The sequence below is a fragment of the Monodon monoceros genome, unplaced genomic scaffold (genome assembly GCF_005190385.1).
Source record: "Monodon monoceros isolate NGI ecotype Baffin Bay Population unplaced genomic scaffold, NGI_Narwhal_1 Super_Scaffold_2, whole genome shotgun sequence".
Taxonomy (NCBI): Eukaryota; Metazoa; Chordata; class Mammalia; order Artiodactyla; family Monodontidae; genus Monodon; species Monodon monoceros.
Genome location: NW_021703776.1, coordinates 12,911,078 through 12,932,118, shown reverse-complemented (window position 1 = coordinate 12,932,118; position 21,041 = coordinate 12,911,078). Strand labels below are relative to the sequence as shown.

Sequence of the window (21,041 nt, the reverse complement as noted above, 5' to 3'; positions counted from 1 at the left end):
TTTTCTTTGTAGCCCTTATCTTTTGTAGATGTTATGTATTTTTAAATTATGGGTCTCTCCTCATCAGAATCCAGCTTCATGAGATCAGAGTCTTTATTTTGGTTCATTACTACATGCCCAGAATGCTCTTAATTAACATTTAAATGAATGAATAAATATTCTCTAATAAGAATCCCTCCTAAGACATTTCCTGGTAGTTAAATTATTTTACTTTTATATCTGGAGGGACATGGGGTCATGTGTAACTAAGTGTAGTCTCTAGACTAAGTGATAGTAACAGAGGAAACTGGAGATATTGTTTGCCTTAAAAATAATGAACATACATTTTAGAATTTTTTTTAATTACAAGAACTGGAGGCAAAGCTTTCAGACATGGAGGCCATTTATCAAAACAACTCCTCTAGTTTGTAATAAGAACGTCCAGAGTTGCTGACTGGAATTCTAGAAATTAATTTTGACCACTTGTTTTTTTAAAGAGGTTTTAGAGACTACTTTGTCCCATTCTGTTTCTATTTCAAAATTCTTCCACGTTTTAATCCAATTTGACAGATGTAGAATGTAGGCAAAAAAAAATGGGTTTCAAGACATAATTGCTGTTTGCTTTAGGGTAAGGAATTTTCTGGAGAAGTAGCCAGCATCACTCAAGAGCCTCAAGCGATCTTCCCATGCCCTCCCAATTAGAAGTCAGAACAGTGTTTGTAAAGGAATAACTCATCTGCCTTTTCCTCCTTTTGTAAAGGCGTGGTGTCTTCTGTCGTTTTTTGGGGTTTGTTTTTTTTTTTTTTTTGGCTGCATTGGGTTTTCACTGCTGCGCGGGCTTTTCTCTAGTTGCGGCGAGCGGGGGCTGCTCTTTGTTGTGGTGCACAGGCTTCTCAGTGCAGTGGTTTCTCTTGTTGTGGAGCACAGGCTCTAGGCACTCGGGCTCAGTAGTTGTGGCTCGTGGGCTCTAGAGCGCAGGCTCAGTAGTTGTGGCGCACGGGCTCAGTTGCTCCGCGGCATGCGGGATCTTCCCAGACCAGGGCTCGAACCCGTGTCCCCTGCATTGGCAGGTGGATTGTTAACCACGGTGCCACCAGGGAAGCCCCTGTAGCTTGTCTTTTAAACAGATTGCCTCATGTTTACCTTGTGCTGGGTGAAGACAGCATGTTCACTAGGAATATGCCCTCTTCCCTTCCCCACTCAAATAAATAGAAGTATAGGAAAACAAACAAAAAATAAATAAATAGATAGAAGTATCCACATGAAAGGACAAGTTTTATCATTACATTAGGGAAATTTATACAAATGACTTCTATCTGGAAAATCTGAATTGTGAGATTACAAACTTAGGGTGGTTCTCTCATGAAGACTGTCACTGTCACTTTGGGGAGAATTATGACTTTTGTATTAAATTCTGGAAGTTTTTTCTTGGATATCATAGTCTAACTCCCAGAAAGTACAAGCAACTTGGCTGTGGTCACACAGTTAGATTAGGACCCGGATGTCCTGCCTCCATCTCTGAGGGCTCTTTCCTCTTCCCTGCATCCTTCAATACTTTTCAAAAACACTTTCCTGCATTTTCCTCCTTTAAACCTACATGACGATGCAGGCAGGGTTTCCTTTGTTTATTATTAGTCTAGTTGTTGATTAAAAATGGAGAGAGACATTTCAATGCAATTCTTTTTTTTTTTTTTTAAGGCATTTCTGGTCTCTGCTTAGTGGAATGTGAAAAGTTTACTACAGAAAATAAAAAGGAGTATATTCCTATATCAAGGAATAGTAGGACTTTTTGAGGTTCAGTGACTAGGGGAATAAAATGTGTGTGCTTGAAAGTACACTAAACAATTAGGTTCAGACAATACTTTTCCAAATACTCTTTGGATCTAAAACAAGAAATCAGTTTGTCCTGGTACAGACACATCTGACAGAGCTAACGTTACTGGGCTTCAAGAAACTGCCCACGAGGACTTCCCTGGTGGTGCAGTGGTTAAGAATCCACCTGCTAATGCAGGGGACACAGGTTCGAGCCCTGGTCCAGGAAGATCCCACATGCCACAGAGCAACTAAGCCCGTGCGTCACAACTACTGAGCCTGAGGTCTAGAGCCCATGAGCCACAACTACTGAAGCCTGTGCACCTAGAGCCCGTGCTCCACAACAAGAGAAGCCACCGCAATGAGAGAAACCCACACACCACAACAAAGAGTAGCCCCCGCTGGCCACAACTAGAGAAAGCCTGCGTGCAGCAACAAAGACCCAATGCAGCCAAAAAAATATAACTAAATGGATAAATAAATTTAAAAAAAGAAACTGCCCAGAGACAGGACTGAGAGCACGGAAACAAGACTGAAGATCTGTTGTGACAGCAACTGACCATTCAGAAGCTTTATAATCCGAAGAAAAATGAGCTTGAGAAGAAACATGGGATAGCAACAAATCATCACCCTACACGGTGAGCCCTCCGATTTCTATGAAAGATGAAAATTCTGTCATTTGAAAAGGCAGGAAAAAATAAACATTCTAGAAAAAAAAAAGAAGAAAAAAAAACAAAAAAATAAACATTCTAACAATGAAACTTCTTAAGATTTTCTTTTTGTGAGAAACTGAGAGGAAAGTAGCACCTAAGTTATTTTAAAAAGATCACAATTTCAGAAGTCCTGTGGCTTGGAACAAAAAAACCCTGGGTTTAAGTTTTTGCTTGAGTTAACACTTTGTAAAATGATTTCAAGTACATACTTTTATTTTTTTAAGACATACTTTTCAAAAGTAGGATGAATATGTATTGGGCTGCACCCCGCAGGCCTGCAAGGCCTGCACTTACCCAGCGTTAAGACTGAAGGAAGAGGGATTTCCCTGGTAGTTCAGTGGTTAGAACCCCACACTTACACTGCTGGGGGCCCGGGTTTAATCCCTGGTCGGGGAACTAAGATCCAGCAAGCCACGCCATAGTGGCCAAAAAAAAAAGACCAAAGAAAGAGTCCCAAGTAAGCAACAGAGACATCAATGGTTTAATGGATGGGGAGCTTACACGTCTGAAGCAAGTGACACCCCTCTATGTGCCCAGTGGGCAGGACTCGGCGGCAGGCTTTACTCCCTGGGGAAGGGGAGATTCCCAGTTATAGGGGAATTGACATCAGATGGGCTCACTGGTTACCAGGGAAACCAGCAGAGAGGCACGCCCCTCACGGCCCCTTCGATAAGAACAATCACCAGCTGGAGCCGGGGCAAGTAGGAAGGTCAGTTATATGAGTAGGTGTAGGTGAAGCGGGCCCTGGTCAGGCAGGGCGTGTACAGAGAGCAAGAGGACAGCCCTCTTGAGTGGCCTGACCACACGATATGCCGTTTCCTGCTGCTACCTAGAGCTGTTGTGATTAATTAAATTGAAAAACAAAATAAAATTAAACAGAGGCAGTACCTAGATCAAAATATCTCTATGCTATGAACAAAAGAAGAGACATTAAAATATTTACTGCATGAAAATGAAAAATGAGGTTGGAGTCTACCTATGCTCTAGTTTTGATATATCTGTTTTTCTTTTGCCAAGCTCAGTAGACATTTGTTGTTTTGGTGCGTATGTGTAGGTTGGATATCTGTTAAGGGGAGAGTGTATTGGATAGTTGTTGTTGTTGCTGTTGTTTTTACCCAGCTCTACTCTGTAGTAATTGTTCCCTGATTCTGCTTTGGGGAACCACCCCTTACTCCACACTCTGAGCCCACATGCTTCAGGTGAACCTGAATCCACTCTGACTCCTGGAAAGAAGTATATGATCCAGGGTAAGCTGATCAGCAAGCCTATGTCTCCTGACAACAGTAATTGGTTCAGAGAAGAACACATGAATCAAATCAGACCAATCAGGGCATAAAAGATTCAGTTCCAAGAAATTGAGTTTATTGGTGGGTGACCTGGACCTATTTTTTCTCATTGGATGTGAATAAGAATAGAGCTACTCCTGTAATACATTCCGGGGGGGAATGCAAAATGTTACAACCTTATGGAGGAGAATTCAGCAATATCTAAAGAGACTGACAATAGAACGCAACTCAAAACCTGCGATATTTTTCCCCCTATAAAAGGTGTTATTGGAACAATTAGTGAAATCTGAGTTATTATATCAAGTTTAATATCTTGTTTTTTATCACTGTGTTTTCATAACTATACTGTGGTTGATAGTTTTGTTTTTAGAGCCTACACACTGACGTATTGAGAGATAGTCATCACATCTGCAACTCATTGCCCATGGTTCCAAAAGATTACATTATACACATACACACGCAGATAGTATATGTATAAAGTAAGGGACAAGAAAAAGAATGATAAAACAAATGGGGTAAAAAGTTAACTAGGGAACCTGGTTAAGGGATGTGGTATAATGAGAAATACATTTGGTCTTTGTCATAGTTCCTGGCTCTGAGCTCCTAAAACCCTTGCCATTCCCTGAGTGATAGGAGGGTCTGATCATTCATAAGGAGCCCCTCTCGTGTACACCCGAGTTTATGCTAATGAGGTGACTTAGGGTGGGCCCCAAGATAACCTCTGGATGGAGCTGGTCGCCAGAAAGGCAAAGTGATTAGAGGGCTGGAAATTTCAGCCATACTCACCAACCTCTGGGAACGTGGGGAGGATGGAGATTAAGCTCTATAAAAACTCCTAAACAAGATTTGATCAGCTTCCTAGTTGGTGAAAGTTTCCACACACTGGGAGGTGGTGCACCCCAGTTCCACGGGGACAGAAACTCCTCTCCTCAGGACCCTTCCAGACCTTGCCCTATATACCTCTTCATCTGGCTGTAAATTTGTATTCTTTATAATAAACTGGTCAATGGAAATAAATATTTCTCTGAGCTCTGTGAGTCACTCTAGCAAGGTAATTGAACTTGAGGAAGGGGTTGTGAGAACCTCCAATTTATAGCCAGTTGGTCAGAAGCACAGGTGACAACCTGGAGTTTCTATTGGCATCTGAAAAGGCGAGGGTGGGGAGGAATGGGGCGCAGTCTTATAGGACCGAGCCCTTAACCTGTGGGATCCGGCGGTATCTCCAGGCAGTGTCAGAACTGAGTTAAATTATAGGACACCCAACTGGTGTTGCAGAATTGCTTAACGTGTGGAAAAAACTACCACACACTTGGTGTCAGAGGTGGAGTGTGTGAGTGGAAGAGTGAAGGACACACAAAGGAAGTGTGTTTTCCTTTACAGACGGGCACACAGAAATCCTTTATGCTATTCTTGTAACGCTTCTATAAATCTGTAATTATGTCAAAATAAAGTTTACTTGAGGAAGAGCAGGAGAGGGAGGAGGAAAAAGAAGAAGGTGGCTGTTGGCAGCCATTTAAAAGCACACTGGGAAAGGCGGTCTCAGAATGGAACAGACCCAGAAGCAGCAGAGCAAGAAGTGGATCGGGGTGACTTTATGGGAACCCTGTGTTAAGATTTAAATGAGTGAATCTGCTCTACCTCTGTCCTTTTCAGCTTGCATGAGTCAAATGATTCCTTTTCACAAGACTTGCTTGTGAAATATATAATTCATCAGATTCCAGAAGCTACTACATTTCTTTTGCTTTCTTTAATTCTTTTTTTTTCAGTTGTTTGTTTTCTTCCCTAAATGAACACTGAAACTACACACCAGAGTTCTAAGAGGCTACACACTTTGCTGAAAAAAAAAAAAAGAAGAAAAGGAGGACAAGGACAAAAATTACTTACTGAAACACAACCATCAAGAATTACATGGACAGGACTTCCCTGGTTGTCCAGCAGTTAAAACTCCACACTTCCACTGCAGGGGGCACAGGTTCAATCCCTGGTGCCCCTGGTTGGGGAAGTTCCACATGCCATGCAGTGCAGCTGAAAAAAAAAAAAGAATTATATGGACAACTCAACAACAAAAAACAACCTGATTTTAAAATGAATAAAGGACTTGAAGAGGTATTTATCCAAAAAAGACATACAAGTGGCCAACAGGTATATGAAAAGATGCTCAACATCACTAATGATTAGTGAAATGCACATAAAACCACAGTGAGGTATCACCTCACACCTATTAGGATGGCTACTATTAAAACGACAACAACAACAGAAAATAACAAGTGCTGGTGAGCATGCAGAGAAATTGGAATTCTTGTGCACTGGTGGTGAGAATGTAAAATGGTGCAGCCACTGTGGAAAATAGTATGGCAGTTCCTCAAAAAATTAAACATAGAATTACCGTATGATCCAGTATATACCCAAAATAAATGAACCAGCATCTCAAAGAGATATTTATACATTCATGGTCACAGAAGCATTATTTACAATAGCCAAAAGATGAAAGTAACCCAAGTGTCCATTGATGGATGAATGGAAAAAGAAAATGTGGTATATACATACAATGAAATATTATTCAGCCTTAAAAAGGAAGGAAATTTTGGGGCTTCCCTGGTGGCGCAGTGGTTAAGAATCTGCCTGCCAATGCAGGGGACACAGGTTCGAGCCCTGGTCCGGGAAGATGCCACATGCCGCAGAGCAACTAAGCCTGTGCACCACAACTACTGAGCCTGCGCTCTAGAGCCCGCGTGCTACAACTGCTGAAGCCTGTGTGCCTAGAGCCCGTGCTCCGCAACAAGAGAAGCCACCGCAATGAGAAGCCCACGCACCGCAATGAAGAGCAGCCCCCGCTCGCTGCAACTAGAGAAAGTCCACACGCAGCAACAAAGACCCAACACAGCCCAAAATAAGTAACTAAATACATAAAAATTAAGAAAAAAAAAAAGAGGAAATTCTGACACCTGCTACAACATGGATGAACCTTGAGGACATTATGCTGAGTGAAATAAACCCATCACAAAAGGACACACACTGTGTGATTCCACTTACATGAGGTTCCTAGAGGAGTCTAATTCACAGAAAGAGAAATACAGAAAGTTAAATGGTGGGTGCCAGGGGCTGGAGGGGAGGGGAGAATGGGGAGTTAGTGTTTAATAGGTACAGGTTTCAGTTTTGCATGATGAAAAGTGTTCTAAGGATTGATGGTAGTAATGGTAGTACAACAAAGTCAGTAAACTTTTTTTTTTAAAATAAATTTATTTATTTTTGGCTGAGTTGGGTCTTCGTTGCTGTGTGTGGGCTTTCTCTAGTTGCGGCAAGCAGGGGCTACTCTTTGTTGTGGTGTGTGGGCTTCTCATTGTAGCGGCTTCTCTTGTTGCAGAGCACGGGCTCTAGGAGCGCAGGCTTCAGTAGTTGTGGCACACGGGCTCAGTAGCTGTGGCTCGCAGGCTCTAGAGCGCAGGCTCAGTAGTTTTGGTGCACGGGCTTAGTTGCTCCTCGGCAGGTGGGATTTTCCCAGACCAGGGATTGAACCCATCTCCCCTGCATTGGCAGGTGGATTCTTAACCACTGCGCCACCAGGGAAGTCCCAAAGTCAGTAAACTTAATGACACTGAACTGTACATCTAAAAATGGTTAAGGTGGTAAACGTCATATCATGTGTATCTCACCATTTAAAAAAAAATAGTTACAAGGACAAAGAACTTGCTGCCAGACAGACTGAACAACTTACATAGTTTGGCCAGAGAACAGCTCGAGTAAAAAAATAGATCACCCAAAGGAAGTAAATATTTATAAATCCTGAGGAAAAATAAAATTTATTGTAAAACTCTAAGGTAAATTTATGTAGAAAATGTAGCAGAGGGATTCCCTGGTGGTGCAGTGATTGAGAGTCCGCCTGCCGATGCAGGGGACGCGGGTTCGTGCCCTGGTCCGGGAGGATCCCACATGCCGCAGAGCAGCTGGGCCCGTGAGCCATGGCCGCTGAGCCTGCGCGTCTGGAGCCTGTGCTCCGCAGCGGGAGAGGCCGCGACGGTGAGATGCCCACGCAAAAACAAAAACCAAACAAACAAAAACCCCAGAAAATGTAGCAGAAAATCAGGAAAACAAAGTATTGTGGTGGGGAGGGGAGGCAAAGCATAAATTAGGAGTTTGGGATTAACATATACACACGACTATTTATAAAATAAACAACAAGGACCTACTGTACAGCACAGGGAACTATACTCAGTATTTTGTAATAACCTGTAAGGGAAAAGAATCTGAAATGGAATATATATATATATATATATATATATATCTCTATATATATCTGAATCAGCTGTACACCTGAAACTAACATAGCACTGTAAATCAACTATACTTCAATAAAAACAAAAACAAAACAAAACAAAAAAGAGTATTACTAAATATGCATCACTAGACATGGGCCCTCTCTGCTATTCTAGAAATTCTGAGAAAGATTACCTTCCCCTGATATACTCTTGCAACCTTCTCACTGATGCCTTAAATTTCAGTCTTGGAGGTTTATAACTTTGGCTTAAAGCCTTTCCCTCTGGCCTAAGCATGATCCTAAGTTCAGAACTACAGTACAAAAGCCTAGTCAACATTTTCCACCAGTTCTTCAAACCAACATATCCAAAAGTATTACCTTATTCTCCTCAGAATTCGCTCCTTCAGACCTTACCAGTTCTGCCAGTCGCTCCCCTATTCCCTCCAAATCCCACAGTAATTTTCCCTCCTCCACCTCCCTTGCCCTAACAGGCACTTGGCAGTCTGGTGCTGGCGTGTCCCTTCCCTGCCATTTCCATCTCTTCTGCTCATCCCCATTGTCACTACCCTTTGTCTCATCATTCCTAGATTGCTGTAACAGAATCCAAATGGGCTCAGCCTCTGCCTGTCCCGTAGTAGGAAGACTAAACACAGTCTACAGCAGCAGGAAAGCAGGACAGAAGGAAGAGAGGAAGAGAGGGAGGAAAACAATATTGGAAATTTTTCAATAACTTGAAAATAAAATCAAAGGATGCATCATGAGAAAAATATAAAATCTACCTTGCTTAACAAATTCCATTCCTCAAACACAATCCTTATACACATATATTTCACACTTTTCCCCCAAATTTTCAAAAGATAGTCATGGATACTTCCTAGTAGTCTAGTCAGACGCTAGTCTATGAATCACTGTAATTAAAGAAAGCCTGTAAGAATCAATCTGAATGTAGTAACATAATGTATTGAACCTGAGATATTTTTTATCAAAAAATGTTCTCCAAGAATTACCAGCCTTTTAGAGGCCAGGGTGTCTTAAGAGGTTATAATACAAAGATTATTGTTTAATAATAATTTTACAGGTTCTGATTTAAATGTGCTCTCTGTACCACTGGATCCTTAGGTAAAACTTGAGGGAAAGGGAGTCTCAGCTCAGTATAAGAAAGACATCAACAACAATAGTGTCAGGAGTTCCCTGGTGGCCTAGTGGTTAGGATTCTGGGCTTTCACTGCCGTGACCCAGGTTCAATCCCTGGTCAGGGAACTGAGATCCTGCAAGCCGTGTGGTGTGGCCAAAAAATAAAATAAAATACAAAAAAAAAACCCCAAAACCCAAAACAACAACAATAGTGTCTACAACAGAATGGGCAGAATCAGAGGAAAGTAAGCTGGGGGGTGGGGGGCGGGGGTTGAGTATTTGTTAGGAAATTGTAGGACTGACTTAAACATGCATTAGTGGAGAAAAGTAAAGGAACTCCTTGATCAATGGTTTCTCAAACTAGTCAGTCATCAGAAACACTTGAAGAGCATGTTACAGTTCAGATTCCTTGGCCTCACTCATAGAAATTCTAATTTAGCAGGTTTGAGATGGAGCCCTGGCACATATAGTTTTACAGAAATCCTCAGAAGACTCTTAACACAAAGCCAGCTTTGGGATCCACTACCCTATGTTGGTTTCTCAAACTGGAGAAACCATGATCTACCCCAAGTATGTCCATAGATTGCATCCCTCATCCTGGGATCCACAGACCTCATTTTAAGAAATATTGCACCTAATCACCCTGCATTTGTGATGTTATTTTGGCAGAATTATTTTATTCAGTTATAGAGCTAAACGTGTATGTTTTCCAGCCTAACACTCTTAGCTTTATTCTGTACAGCTGTATATATAGCTGGCCAAGCTGTGTGGCATGTGGGATCTCAGGTCTGTGACCAGATATTGAACCTGTGCCCCCTGCAGTGGAAGCATAGAGCCTTAACCACTGGACTGCCAGGGAAGTCCCAACACAGCTATATTCTTTATAGTGAACATATTCACTATATTTGTAACCCAAGCTCATAGTTGGAGAAACCAGTTTGAGAAACATTGTATTAGAAATTGTCTAAAGACCCTGAGATTTAACAATGCAGTAACTGGAGTTTCTGATTTGGGCTCAATTAATTGCTAAAGAAAGTTCTTAGGGGGAAAAAAAAATGAGGACTGTGCGTGGGAGTACAGGTGGGGGGCAGGGAAGGGAGCAGGTAGCATATTAGTCCTTGAGGACAGAATCTGTGGCCTTTAAAAGCCCTTTCAGGGGCTTCCCTGGTGGCGCAGTGGTTGAGAGTCCGTCTGCCGATGCAGGGGACACGGGTTCGTGCCCCGGTCCGGGAAGATCCCACATGCCGCGGAGCGGCTGGGACCGTGAGCCATGGCCGCTGAGCCTGCGCGTCCGGAGCCTGTGCTCCGCAACGGGAGAGGCCACAACAGTGAGAGGCCCGCGTACCGCAAAAAAAAAAAAAAAAGCCCTTTCACCAGGGCCTGGAGCAGGTCTGGCATAATAGGCAGTCAACAGATACTTAGGAAGGAAGGAAGGAAGGAAGGGAGGGAGGGAGATTATGTTTGTCATAACCAGATCATTTGCCTGTATTTGTGGCTTAGCAAGCCATATAAAAAAACCTACAAAAAGTCATTTTTGAGATAATCAAGGACATTTGAATAGGGTTTGAGTATTACATGTTATTAATTTATTGAAAATCTTATTAATATTAGTTTATTTTTTTTAGATGCTACTAATTTACTATGACTTTTGCTAGGTGCAATCATGGCACAGTGATTTATTAGCGATGTAAAAGGTCCTTTCCAAAAAAAAAAAAAAAAGGTCCTTTCCAGTGAGAGATGTATACTGAAGAATTTATGAGTGAAATTTCAGGATGTCTCAAGCAATAGATGAAACAAAATTCACAAATCGTTGCTAATTGCTGAAGATGAGTGGTTTGTATTCAGGGGTTTGTCACAGCACACATTGTGCTAGTCTTTCTATGTCCCTGTATGTAACAAAAGGTAAACAGCCTCTTTCCTGAGAGAAACCGGTCTTCTTGTGCTAAGGCATGCATATGTAATGAATTAACTTTGCTCCTATGTAACCAGATCAAAGCATTTCTGCGTGGTCCCTGTGGTTCCTCCTCAACGACTGAGAACATTTTAGAGAGAAGTAAAACCCGTAATCCAGAGGGAGTGCCCCGTTAGGAAGCAGGAAGGCACAGTCAGGGCTTACCTAATCTTTCTTTGCCTCAGCTCATGCACATGTGAAATGGGGATAATAATACCCACCTTATAAGTGGTTGAGATGAACTGCCTGCCCTTCTTGTTGTCCTGGACAATTGACTGTGCACTGTCTGAACATGGTGGCTTCTGCCCAAGGCCAAAACAGGGGAAGAGGGAAGAGGAAGCATCGGAAGCAATGGTTGTGGGCACACGCCTCTGGACACAGCCCACAAGGACCTGCTTTCCTATCCTGACCCCATGACCCTTAAGCTGTGTGATTTAGGGCAATGACTTAACCTCTCTTAACATCAACTGCTTCTCCCGTGAAACAGAGATGGTATTACCCAACGTGCTGTTGGGAAGACTGAAGCATTGTAGGTAATGGGTCTGGTGGTCTGCATGGTATACAGCAGATGCTCCATAAGTTAGTGACATAGGCAGGAAAAGCCTCTCATGGCTGCTCTCCCACCATGGCCGTTCAGACCTCACAGGATTCTTTGCACCTTGGATTTTAGATGCTGATAACTGGTTTCTGTAAGGTGAGGTCAGGGCAGAGAAGACCCAGGGAAGGGTTGGTAGGCTGTTCAAAAGACACCCTCCATAAGGGCTGATGGTGGGGTTTTAGGTGAGGGAGGTGAGAAGGAGAATGCTTGCAAGAGAGGCAAGGGGAATCCCTGGAGCAAATAGTGAGGGAAAGGAGGGTATGCTCCAAGGAACACACGGAGAACTGGCATTACCTGTGAATATGAACATCTCCTATAAACGAGAAGAAAGTTAGATAGTGCTTATTATATGCCGGTGATTATTCAAGGTGCTTTATGTATGTTAATTCACGCAAAACTCTCAGCAACCTTTGAGGTATGTACGATTATCATCTCCATTTTACATGTGCGTGAACTGAGACAAAGAGCAGTTAAGTAACTTGCTTAAGGTCCCCCAGCTGGTAAGTGGTGGGGCTGGGTCACACCAGGTAGGCTTATTTTCATGTCCTTCCACCAAACCATGAAACTGTGATTGTGCGCCCCTGTGTTAGGATGTCACAAAAAGTCAGGGTTACCACATCTTGGTTGACCTTTCTTCCCCTGAAAATTGGGTCACCCTAACAGTCCCTGGTTTACTCAACCAGGGCACTTTCAGTATCCAGCACCTTTTTTCTTTTTTTTCCTCTTGGCTTGTCCATTGTCTGTTCTCAGATGGGATGTCCTCGCCGTTCCCGTAGAGCAGTCAGGGTTCAATTAGAGGAAAAAACACCACCACTAGGAGTGATATATAACATTATAAGCACTAAATAATTTTGTGAGCTAAACAGCCTATGTATTGGGGTCTGAAGTCTCCAGGGCAGGTATTCTAGAAGTGAAGATGAAGATGGATATGAAGTGGGAGAGATCAAGGACAAACTGGAACACACAAGCATGAAGCTGGGACCAAAGGACAGACTGGAACTCACATATGTCTTTCAAAAAGCCTCCAAGTTCAAGGGAGTGGGTGTCCTACAGGAAAAGCCAGAGCCCTCCACTGTGGAATTAACCACACACCTGGCTCGGGAGTCAGAAGCTGAAGGAGGCTCCCACAGGGGAAGGGATTGGAGGGGCAGTGAGCTCAGTGGCTGCCCACACCAACGAGTTGAGACAGGAGCTTGGGCTGCGACGGTGCCTCACACCCCAAACCAGTCTCCGGAGAAGGAATATGGCTACTGTTTCACTTCTGCCCTCCAAATTCCACCCCAGAATGTCTCTTGCGGCCCATGCCAACCTGAAACTGTGCAGGGAAGGGAATTTGGGGAAGCATAGTTCCAGTTTAACTAAATTGCTATAATGAGGGTCACGCTACTTTTGCCGGGGAAGCCCCATCATTCTTTCTCTGGCTGTCAAGCTGAGGGGAATAAAAATACCTCCTGCCCAGGCAATTTCCTCTTTCTAACATTTACTTTATGTTTTGTTTTAGAGCAAAAGAGGAGTTATTCCCTGCTGCCAGCCTCTGCTCTGAACCCCTGGGTGTGTCATCTGCTTCTCTTCAGAACCACCGACACCCTCTGCCCTTGGGCCTCTTCTCTCCAAAAGTAGGTTGTTATCCTAATCAAAACAGTCAACAGTGGTTTGATGAGTTTGGGAAATGAAGCTAATTTTTTTAGGGTCTTAATTATATAATTGCTATGTTCCAAAAAAGAAAAAATATATATATATTTAAGTCTCGGAAAGTGTCTTTTGAATATGCCATAATTATATGAAGTAACATAAACGACAGTGTAATATGATCTACCATACTGATCTCCAGGGTAGGTGTAGGCACAGAGTTGCTTTTATTTAAATATACTAACAATTAGAGGTAGCATAGCCTAGGTGAGTGGCTGTCACACTTTGGCCTGTGGCAGAATCCTCTGGAGGGCTGGTTAAAAGTCTGCTGGTTCCCATCCCCAGAATTTCTGGTTCAAAAGATCTGGGGTTGGCTTCCCTGGTGGTCCAGTGGTTAAGAATCCATCTGCTAATGCAGGGGACACGGGTTCGAGCCCTGGTCCGGGAAGATCCCACATGCCGCGGACCAAATAAACCCGTGGGCCACAACTACTGGGCCTGCGCTCTAGAGCCCACAAGCCACAACTACTGAGCCTGTATGCCACAACTACTGAAGCCCACGCACCTAGAGCCCGTGCTCTGCAACAAGCCACTGCAATGAGAAGCCCTCGCACTGCAACAAAGAGTAGCCCCCGCTCACTGCAGCTAGAGAAAGCCCGTGTGCAGCAACAAAGACTCAATGCAGCCAAAAAAAAAAAAAAAAAAAAAGGTCTGGGGTAGGGCCCAGGAACTTGCAGTTCTATTGAGTTTCCAGGTAATGATGGTGCTGCTGGTCTAGGGGCCACACTTTGAGAACCACTGGTCTTGTGGTTAAGATCACAGGCTTCTAGGCCAGACATCATGGGTTGGACTCCCAATTCACCATCTGTTTGCTGTGTGACCTTGAGCAAATTACTCAATATCTCCATGCCTCAGTTTCTTTATATGTGAAATGAGGATAATAATGACACTTACCTTTGGGGGTTATTGTGAGGTTTAAATAAATTAATCCACATAACGTATGGATACTTTATTTTTTTATTTTGTAATTTATTTATTTTTGGGTGTGTTGGGTCTTCATTGCTGTGTGCGGGCTTTCTCTAGTTGCGGCGAGTGGGGGCCACTCTTTGTTGCAGTGCGTGGACTTATTGCAGTGGCTTCTCTTGTTGCGGAGCACAGGCTCTAGGCAAGTGGGCTTCAGCAGTTGTGACATACGGGCTCAGTAGTTGTGGCTCGCTGGCTCTAGAGCGCAGGCTCAGTAGTTGCGGCATGCAGGCTTAGTTGCTCCACGGTGTGGGATCTTCCCGGACCAGGGCTCGAACTCGTGTCCCCTGCATTGGCAGGCAGATTCTTAACCACTGTGCCACCAGGGAAGTCTGTATGGATACTTTATGCATCTATAAAATACTTTTATCCACATAAAATATGGATACAGCACACGGTAAATATCAAATATTTGCCATTATTTTAATTCAGAATGTTTTGTGAGTCAGTGATTACATAGCAAATGCATATTATAAAATATTCCAGATCCACATATCTTTTACACTCACAAAGGCTGAGTCTAGAAAAAATGGAGGTTTTAAATTTAATTTCTAAGTAATCGGTTGTGGAGTTCCCTGGCAGTCCAGTGGTTAAGACTCCGTGCTGCCAATGCAGGGGGCTCGGGCTCGATCCCTGGTCAGGGGAACTAAGATCCCACGTGCCACTGGGCCAAAAGATTTTAAAAAAAAAAGAAAAAGTAATCAGTTGTGAAATTGTTATGTCTCTTCCTACTTGTCCCTTAGTATTTCTCTAATGATCACGGAGCTTGGAAATACCCAGCAAATGCATTAGGAAAAAAGAGAAATATAGCAAATGCCAGTTCTTTTACAAAACATTATCATTTAAGGGAAAAGGTAGCATTATGGCAAAGTTTGAGTTCAATTTCCTAGTTGACCACAAGGTGGCAGCACCACACGGGATTTTGCAGAAGAGTAGTATTGCTCAAAGTCGCCTCCCGCATACCCCCTGCACGAGGCTGCCCTCTTGGACTCTGAACTCCACTTCCTGGATCTCGGTCCCTTTCTTATCCTTGTTTAGGCTTTAGACCATCCGTGGACCGAGCCCCATTCCTGTTGGGGACTCGAGGGTCAATTCACGGATTAGAAAAACAGGGTTTCACTGCAAGACTAACCTGATTTGTAATTCGGAACAGCTCCCTGTGCGACTCTGAGCCTCAGTTCCCCCGGTGTAAACTAAGACAGTGGAATAGGGGCTCTCCGCGGTCATCAGCCCCGGGTTCCAAGTTCCGAATCAGGTTTGTAGGAGGTGTCCACAGCAGGCAAGTGGGTTCACAGTCCCCGGTGATTTCTGGCTGCAGGAATCCAGGACCCGCCACTGTGTGCCAGAGACCAGCACGACGCCCTCCGGAGCATCCTGTTTAGGGCCTAAGAAATGTAAAACGTTGTGTGCTATATTAAAGCAAACCAGGATGTATCAGGAGATTCCGTGGAAAGTCGTGTCAATTTTTAACGTAAAACGGATTACTTCAATGAGATTACATGCCTCAGAAGACTTTTTCAGGGACCACCTGTCCACTCTCTTCTGCCTTTAGGGTTACCTCGGTGAAGCCTGTCGCTTTGAGCAAGTGTTTTTGTTCAATTGACGCCTAAAGGGTTTTGTTGAACTGAAACTTCTTTTGGAGAAGGATGCTCTGGCGCCCTCTGGTGACTTATCCCAAGTAATGCGTCACTCGCCTTAAAACGCCTTGCTTTCAACTTCTTACACCAAATAATCCAGTTTTTGCCTTCTGAGTCCTATGTTAGCCTGCTTCTGGATTATTACTTTTACTGCTAACTCTATGAACCACACCCCCGCCAAGTATGGTTATGAGATTCCGTGCTGGAAATATAGACTCCAGGCGAGCTTAGAGTGGAAGCGCGAATAAACTAACGTGGCAGGAGTGCCAAGTCTTTGACGTTGGCTCATTTCATAGGAAAAGAACATGCCTTAGGAGAGATGGTTGTCAGTCCCAGCGGGGAGAGGGAGTGTCTGTGACGAGCCTCATATTTTCTGTGCTTACGGTCCAGGTAGCTGGCTCTCTGGAATCGCCCTGCCCTTTCCTCTACCTCCCATCTCCTTGGCTCATGTGGTATGGCTTGGTGGCCACCCAGTTCCTCGCAGGCTGGCCCCTCTTGGGACTCTGACTCTATCCTAGTGCTCCTGGCTAGTGAGGGGCCAGATCCTGATCCTTGTGCCTGGAAATGTTGCTAGAAATACCGTATTTCTCCAGGGACCAACTGCATCAGGATCTCCTGGGATGCTGCTTACATCCAGACTCCTTGGGTCCAGCCCCGGACTTGCTGCATTAGAATCTCTGAAAGTAGAGATGAGAATTATGCATTTTAAACAAGATCCCTGGGTGATTGTTAGGGAAGCCAGGATTTAGAAATTGATTCATAGACGTGTGACTTCACAGACATGATGATGATCACGATACCCTCTGTCCACATAACAAGTGTCTGCGTTTCTGCTACCACATCCCCACCCCACCGCCAATATGGCTGTGCACCTTCTTAGATCTGAGCATCAGCCAGGGTGCACAAGCATGAACCTCATGGCTTCTGTCCCAGGAAGCACATCATAGAGTAAGTTTTCTACCTCTTTCCTGAACCCCTTTTTTCATCAATCAGGTTAGTGTTTCTGACCAAGACTCTTTGCTGAGCAAACTTAAATTATACCCCTAACATTAAAATGTCAAGGATTAAGAAGTCGATCCTCTATGTGGTACATATATACAATGGAATACTACTCAGCCATAAAAAAGGAACAAAATAATGCCATTTGCAGCAACATGGTTGCAACTAGAGATTATACTAAGTGAAGTCAGAAAGAGAAAGGCAAATACCATATGATGTCACTTATATGTGTAATCTAAAATATGGCACAAATGAACCTATCTATGAAACAAAAACAGACTCTCAGACATAGAGAACAGACTTGTGGTTGCCGAGGGGGAGGGGGAGAGGGAGCAGGATGGACTGGGAATTTGGGGTTAGTAGGTGCAAACTATTACATTTAGAATGGATAAACAACAAGGTCCTACTGTATAGCACAGGGAACTCTATTCAATATCCTGTAATGAACCGTAATGGAAAAGAATATGGAAAAAATACATATATATTGTTATATATATATAACTGAATCACTTTGCTGTACAGCAGAAATTAACACAACATTGTAAATCAACTATACTTCAACAAAATAAAGTTTAAAATAAATAAAAATAAAAGCTACCTACCAAAACAGTTGTGTGGTATTTTGGTAGCTTTGCTGAGGCACCTTTTGTCTACCTGTGTCTGTCTGTCTTTCTGTCTATGGAGGGCATGGCATGCCATTGTGCACTTGACATTAACAGGAATAACATGAAATTGAGCACCTGCTGTTTCTGTTAGACAGAAACTATGAGGTTCCGGGGCCTGAAACCCATCCTAGGGTTCAGGGACTCAGTGGTGGGAAGGACAGTAAAGTCCAATTTGTTGGCCAGGGCAGGAATCCCATCCCCTCACGCTCACTGAAGGGACATTGTCTTAGATGCCGACTTCTGCAGCTGCCTGCCCTTGGACCTATTTTCAGGTATACTTTTCACCCGAGTACCCAAGTCCTTCCTCACCCAGCAAGGCTCAGAAAAGAGGTGGTGAGCAAAATAGCCTAGGAGGTCACTAACACTGGTCACTAGTGCTATGAGTGTGGACACTCATCTCAGACTCTGAGCAGTGCTGTCCAACGTGGTAGCACAAGCCACATGTGGTCATTGAGCACTTGAAATGCGGCTCATGCAGAATGTGCTGCAAGTGTGAAAACATACACCAGACTCTGGACACACAGTAAGAATATAAAATATCTCCTTGACAGTTATAGATAGACAGATAGACACATGGATAGATAGATAGATGGCATGCGGAAATGATAATATTCTGGATATATTGGGTTAAATAAAATGTATTATTAAAATTAATTTTACTTATTTGTCATTTTCAAATTTGGCTACAAGGCAATTTAAAATTATATAACGTGGCTCGGACGCTACTGGTCTGGGCCCATGGTATTTATCTGATGATTTCCACTGTTTCTAATCTTTTGGAACTTAACCACTTCCCTAACATGACCTTTCTGGTTTCTCCTAGTTCTTTCCCTCCTGGACAGCCCTATTCTATTGCCCATGGAGCTGTGTGACACATGCCAGCTCTTGCTAAAAAGTCCTGCTGGAGTGCCCCAAGTTGCCCACTCCATTGCTACATGACTCTAGCTGTTAGAAGATTCTTTCTTATACATCAACCAAAATAGGCTTCCCTGAGACAGCTTTCTATGAGAATAAATGAGCCATGGTTAATAACCTGATAGCAACACATTTATGCCATTTATTTAGTCGATTCCCTATTTAGTTTGTTTTCAGGTTTCTAAAATGTGTATTATGATAATCATCCTTATGTTTAAATTTTTATACACATATTAAGTAATTTGGATAAATTCTAATATAATCTTTTAAGCTTTTGACTCTGTTCTGTATTACATGAACAACATTGGGTATTATAATTTTTAAGATCTTTGTAATTCTTATAAAATGGTAATTTTGTTAAAAATTTTACATTAAAATGGTTTAAAATAAGTTTAAAATGGTAATTTACTGTTTTATTTTGCTTTAGTGTTAGTATATTTTAACTTTGTTTATTTAGAACTTAATTTCATCTCAAGCTCCCTTTCTGTTGATGGTAGAAATTAAACAGAATTCAAATGCTAGTTCCTATGTGCATGTTTTCCTCTAGAGGTGATCTATGCATTTTCTACACAAATGTACCATATAATACACATTTTTCTATGCCTTTCATTTTCATATTTATTCTGTTTTTAAAAAAGAAAATCCTAGGCTGGCTTTTTAAAAATATTTAGTTGGCTGCACCAGGTCTTAGTTGTGCATGAGGGATCTTCGTTGCCATGTGCAAGATCTTCAAGGGCCTGGGGATCCAGTTCCCCGACCAGGGATCAAACCCGGGGCCCCTGCGTTGGGACTGTAGAGTCTTAACCACTGGACCGCCAGGGAAGTCCCTAGGCTGACTTTGTAAAAAGTCCTCCTTCACAAATGTCACTGATTACCTTAGCCTTGTAATAAACACAGGAATCCACTTTAAGGAGCAATTTAGTTTTTTTTTTTTCATTTCACCCTTCTTTCCTTTATTTCTACTTGTCTTTTCTTCAGATGGAAGAGTATGCAGTCAGATCCTGAGTGTCCCGGAACCCCCAGTGGACAAGTTTGCTCACCCCTGCATCTTGTGAGCTGGAAACGGTGGGCATGAAGGCCCTGGGCCAGGCTGCAGAATCTCTCCACTAAGACCTGCTGGTGGAGGCAACAGGTAAGAAATGACTGAATTCTTCTTCTTGTAAGAAGTCCCAGCCTCTCCTCCTCAACGACCCCAGGTTCATTCCTTTCATCTCTTTGTCTCAGTTTAACAATGCTTTACATATAACTGGCACTATATAAATACTTGTTGAATGAATGAATGAATAAATGTAAATATCAATGGGTGAATGCTAACCCTGGAAGTATCTGGTTAGGCTTGTTAAAGCAACACCGAAGATTTTCATCTGTGTGAATGACTTACCATGAATGACCAGTGATAGGGTAGCACAAATACCATTGGGATATCATAAAATCATATATTGTTAGAGCTGGAAGGGGCCCTTGAGCTTTGCATGTCCCAAGGTTCCCAACTGATGAATACCATCAGAATCTAGCTGGCAGGTGTATTTATTTAGCTTGTATAGTCTTGCTGCTGATGTTGGTTTTCCCCTTGGAATTAGTTACCAATATATAAATACTGGAAGACTTCATAAAAAGTGTTTTAAACTGGAGTGTCTGGCACTGCTAGGTCCGTAGCTACACACAATACCCTGGGCTGAGCCGTTGCTGCCCTATTTTAGATGGGATGCGTTCTATTCATCGATGGAGCCCCCAGCTGCACACCGTGCACCTGACACACACACAGGACTTGTCCGGCCCTGGTAGAGGTTGCACTTGTGATGCCTAACCTAGTCCAATGCCAATGTAGATAAGGAAACTGAAGCCCACTGAATTTACCTCCCTAAACAGTTTGCTTGATTTTAGCCTCATCCCTGCACTATCTTCCATCTACTTCCAGAGTAAGCTCCGGAAAACACAAAATTGACTAGGTCACACCCCTGCTTAAAATCCTTTGGTGGCTCTACTAGATCTAAAGATCCCAATCTTCTTATCATGGATTATGAGACCTTTCAGTGGAAAGCCTGCTTTGCCAACTTTAACTCGGACAACTCTGACTCACCGGCCACACCAGGTATCTTCATGTTCCTCTACTCTGCCATGTCCTCTTGTGCCTCAGCGTCTCCATATCCGCTGTTCCCTTTTCCTAGAAGGCTTCTCCCTATCTGTTTATGTGTCTGACAATTTATTGATATTCAGTACTTAGCATAGGCACCTGTGATTCTCCCTGGTGAATCCTTCCACCCTCACTTCATCGTCTCTACCATGGGACACAGTTCACAGTCCTCTTTATAGCTCCTCCTGGAACAGTTTATTAAGACTTCCCCACTAGACTGTGTGCTCCTTGAGGAAAGGAACAACAGATCATTCATTTTTATCTTAATTATTTATCCCAGTGCTCAATAAATGTTGAATGAGTGAATGACA

General features: G+C 43.0%; 1 long non-coding RNA gene across 1 annotated transcript in view; it reads right to left on the bottom strand.

The window, feature by feature from the left end:
• The window catches only part of LOC114901418, a 64,357-nt gene that overhangs the window by 5,185 nt on the left and 38,131 nt on the right, over positions 1-21,041 (bottom strand). The window contains exons 3-5 of the long non-coding RNA XR_003795112.1: positions 16,598-16,694; positions 15,513-15,765; positions 5,675-5,815 (exon numbers count right to left, since the gene is read on the bottom strand). This is a non-coding gene — a long non-coding RNA (uncharacterized LOC114901418). The remainder of the gene's footprint in view (positions 1-5,674; positions 5,816-15,512; positions 15,766-16,597; positions 16,695-21,041) is intronic.